The sequence below is a fragment of the Peromyscus californicus genome, unplaced genomic scaffold (genome assembly GCF_007827085.1).
Source record: "Peromyscus californicus insignis strain IS unplaced genomic scaffold, ASM782708v3 Scaffold_14__1_contigs__length_90479793_seg_2, whole genome shotgun sequence".
In the NCBI taxonomy this organism is placed as follows: Eukaryota; Metazoa; Chordata; class Mammalia; order Rodentia; family Cricetidae; genus Peromyscus; species Peromyscus californicus.
The window spans coordinates 79,498,758-79,503,535 of record NW_026294436.1 but is presented as its reverse complement, the minus strand read 5'-3'; positions in this window follow the sequence as shown (position 1 = coordinate 79,503,535).

Here is a 4,778-nt window from a genome sequence, read left to right as displayed (position 1 = left end):
AATCTCAAAATGAAAACATTAAATTTTTGGTAGTGTCCAAGTCCAGTGACTTATGCCCTCACAGAAAGGAATGCATGGAGAGATAAAGAGAAGAAAACTGTAGGAAACTAGAAAGCAGAGATGAGTGATGTCTTTATAAGCCAAGAGATACCTAGAGGCCCAGGAAGCTTGAAACAAGAGAGTCTTAGTGACATTTAGCAGGATCTTGGCCCCAGAGACACCTTTATTTCATATTTAGTCTTCAGAGCTGTGCAAGAAAGCATTTCCATTGTTTTATAGTACTAGTTAGTAGTTCTTGGTAGTACAGCATCCCCAAGGAGCTAAAGAGCCTCTCTTATTTTCTAAAGATGGTAGCTGGTTAACTCCTACATGGATGAAGATCTAACTCCTCTATGTCTTGGAAGTATCCAGTGAGAAATTAGTGAGGTACTGTAGCTGCTAATTTTAGAGATTTTCAGAGTTGGAAGAGCTAATTTGTGGAAAGTCAGCAAGTCACTTACTTACCTTTTCTGTGAACTAGAGTCTGGGACTCAGCATGGAGAAAAGTCTGTTCTCCTTTCTTCTTGAGTTCGTGCCAGAACTTTAAAAATTTCAGTGGGCAAGCTTGTGAAAAAAACCATTTACCACCCTCTACACCTCCTTCTTCCATAACTTAGCTCAGAATCCAGCTGGGATAACCCTTCCATACTAAATCCATCAAATCTGCCATGAGTTGGATGTCAGGCTTTTCTCTTTTCTAGACTGTCAGTTACTTGAGGTAGCTCATTCATACTCAGCCATAGCTGATTCAGAGTAGAATATTTTGTCATGTCCTCATTTGTAATTCATCCCACACATTATCCATTTTGAGAGAATAGTTCAAGGCCAATGTAAATGCTTAGGTAATGTGCTCATTTTGGTATTTTTAAATGGCAAAGAGCAATGTTTTTCCCATGAGGTTTTTCCTCTTCAGTCTCTCCACAAATGTCACTGCATTTTGGTTAAAATTATAGAAAATTATCTGCTATTGTGAGTCCAAATCAGGCTTTAGAATTCTACCAACTGGTTTTTCATCCTTACTGTACCACATACTTCTCATACAGCCATAAATACAATCAATAGTGAATACCATTAAAGCTGGAATGCACACACCTGATGACTCCATTAGTAGGAACAGTGGGTGTTATAGATGGTAGAAAACAGACAGAAGGGACAATGAGACCTGGCAGATACTGTAAGTACTACAAATTTGTGTTAGCTGTCCTTACTCCCTAGGTGTTTTTACTTGGTTTTGTTTTTTTCTGTTTTAAAGTGGAAAGTGGGCATATATGCAACACAAAGTGCAGTTTGGTATCTGTCTGTCTATCCATCCATCTATCCACCCATTTATCTTTTTATCCTCTATTTTCTATCTTACTATGTATGAACCAATGTGCTAAGTTTTTACATGCGTTAGTTTCAAGACACTTATCCTCCTATTTAACAGATGAGTAGAAACACTTTCCCAGTTCATCAGAGGGGTATAAGAATGGGAGTTTAAGTAGTCTGACTCCTGAGTCTGAGATCTTAATCACTATGAATGCTACATTCAAGTTATTGACATAAACAAGCAGAACAACATATCTCCTTACTGAGTAGCCCAGCTGGAGCTCAGGTCTACTTTGATGTTGTTTTAGTCAGTGGCAGAATCTTCACAGCTGATCTTGTAGAATATTCTATATTAATCATGAGAGTGCTGACAAAAACCTCATATAATTTACTAATACCCACAGTTTGCTTTCTTTTACTCCAGAGTTACTCCAGTGAAACAGGTGCATGGGGTTGGATACAGGCAGCACTGGGTTTGAAAACACTGACTCAAGCTAAAGTTTCAATCTTAATTTTTTCTTTGGTAGAATATAAAAAGTGCCTGACAAAGATCATACATACTGAACAAGACTTTAACATTATAAACCTATGTAGCTTGTTCTCATGACACAATGGTATCCCACAGCCACTCTTGCAGTCATTAGTTCCTTCTAACTAATAATGAGAACATGAAAATTGCTACATGACAGCTTCTGCCTTGTAGATTAAAGTGTAATAAATGTTGTCTTTATATTTCTGCCACTTCTGCTTTGAGTTTCATGAGTGTCTTGAGGAGGAAGGAGAGAGTTAAACTGATTGGTGAGGAGAGATTTTGCACAGCCTAAAATAAGGAAGAAACTATCAAGTGCTGACTACAAAATGGAGGGAAGTGAGGGTTCTTGGCACTCTTCTGGTTCCTTGTGTTAGAGGTAGAGGATCTACTTGTCAGTGGTGGTCACCTTGGAAGATGGGAGGTTAATCTCTAGCAGTGTTTAGCACTGTTGGTATGTCTTGCTATTATCTATACACCTTATTTTCAAATATGCATATGCATATAAATAAATGCATACAAATATATGCTATGCACACATGCAAACATATATGCATGTATACATACATATTGTAGATATACATATATATTTATGCTAATACATACATCTATACACACATGCAGTATTCATACTCTACTGGCTTTTGTAAGATCATATGAAGGCATAACTGAATTCATGATCATTTCTTGTTGTACATTTCTTAATCAGCAAATGCTAAAGGATGATTGGAGAGAAGGAAATTTTTTCTTGATATTAAAAAGGGTACAGCATGCTGAAAAATATCAACAACTCTTATTCACCAATAATGATGAGGGTGATACTTACAGAATAGCCATTTCTGTCTTTTTCTCAAGGTGATAATCTACACTGGGGAATCTGGTCTTGAAAAGTGAGTGACTGAGACCACAGGTTGATGACAGGAATCCTGGTGAGTCTCTGTGCACTGGGGTCAAATCTCGCACAGTACTGTGGAGGGACATGCCTATATTTCTGTATGTACAGTCATTTGCAATGAGATCTGTTAAAGTGGTGTGGAAGCTGTCAAGTCAGGTCTAACTCCAAGGATAGGAGCTTACAAGAGTTGAACTAAGGGGCAGAGCCTGTGGCAGGATGGGCAATGGTTTGAATACATCTATGAGGAAGGAAGGGACAATTAAGGACTGGATCCAGAAGATGAAGAACTACATGTTTTGCATCAAGGATTAGCCCACTGCCCAGGTGTTCCTGGCAGCAGTTCCCAGTGAACTTCTATAGAACTTCATAAGAGCTTGCTATTTCAGAAATGAATGGTTCTTGATTTTCAGGGAATAAGATATTATACCTCAGAGCTGAGCAGCTCAAGACCAGGTGGAAAGAACAGATAATTTGTCTTCTCACTATCCTATGCAGTGGTCACCCATTTTCTACACTCATCTTTAGTAACACCAGTCCCCTTAAGGAGTGGAGTAAGATCAGATTCCACTCAGGAAAAGAAGCCTTTTTAAAACTGGAGATGGGCTTCAAGGGCACGCAGCAATGTTTCTTTGATGGTCACTTGGAAGGAGGCAAGACAATGTCAAATGTTCTGAGTTAGGATCTGGTAAATTTTGTAGATTTTAACAGTACCTATGTATGTGCATAAAATAGTTTCATAGTGTGTAGGGGGAAGGGAGAAGAGAGGGAGAGAGGAGGAAGGGAGACTGATTCAGGACTAGAGGCTAAAGAGATTTCTTTTTAAGTATCTCAAAATTTGATATCCCTTAGAAGACAGAGCCCAGAGTACAAAAGTCTGTTTTGATTCCATCCTGGAATTTTCTTACTCTTCTTTTTGTCTGTTTTTAGTATTTTAAAATTTAGTACACTTAATTGTGCTTTATTTATTTTTTGGTAGGTTTATTTTTATTTTATTTTTCTTGCATCTATATTCCTCCTCTCTCTCTCCTCTTTCAGCTCCCCAAATTTATGATCACTTCTTTAATCATTATTGTATATACAATGAATATATATATTTTGTATATATAATGAAATATGTATTTTGTATATATAATGAAATATATATATATATATATATATATATATATATATATATATACACACACACACACACACACACACACACACACACACACAACCTATTGAATCATTTTAGCTTTGCTTATATGTACATGTGTCCAGGGCTGAGCACTTACGATTGGACAACCTATGTGGGAGCTCATCCCTGGAGGAAATTGTTTTCCCCCCTCAACATCCGTAGACCACCTGTAGCTTGTCATTTAGGAGCAGGGCCTTGTGTGATTTCCCCTGTCTGTGTTTGCAGGCCAACAGCTTGCATTGTGCTGCTCTTGTTCAGGTTGCCATGTTGTTGAGAGTTCAAGGGTGCATTTTTCTGTACTGATTAGGGGACACTATCTAACAGAAGATGTTGTGGGCCTGTGACTTTTGCAATCTTTCCATCTTCTTTCTGCAATTCCCCCTGAACCTTATGTGTATGTTTCATTGCAGGTGTATTAGTGGGACTGAGCATCCCATAATTACTTATTCTCTGCATTTTGACCAGTTGTAGATCTCTGTAGTAGTCTTCATCTGTTTTTAGCTGCAAGTCATTATGCATGTATGTGGTGCCAGCTCTGGGTGAGGTGGTTTAAATATTATATAACATATTATATAACACCTGGGTGAACAACAGGGGGTGTCATCCATGTTGAAGATGAATAAAACATGGCTCAGTCTCACAAATGTCTCTTAAGCCACATAGTCAAAGGAAGCTGAACAAGTGGTAAACCATGTTTGAGTTGGTTTCAAAGTATGTGTGTATAGCTCCCGCATACATTTCTTTATTTCTGTGCTTCCTAAGCCCAACCTTACTTACATATTAGAGGCAAGAATTACAGTCTTAGAAGTCTTGTCCAAACCTTTCTCCTA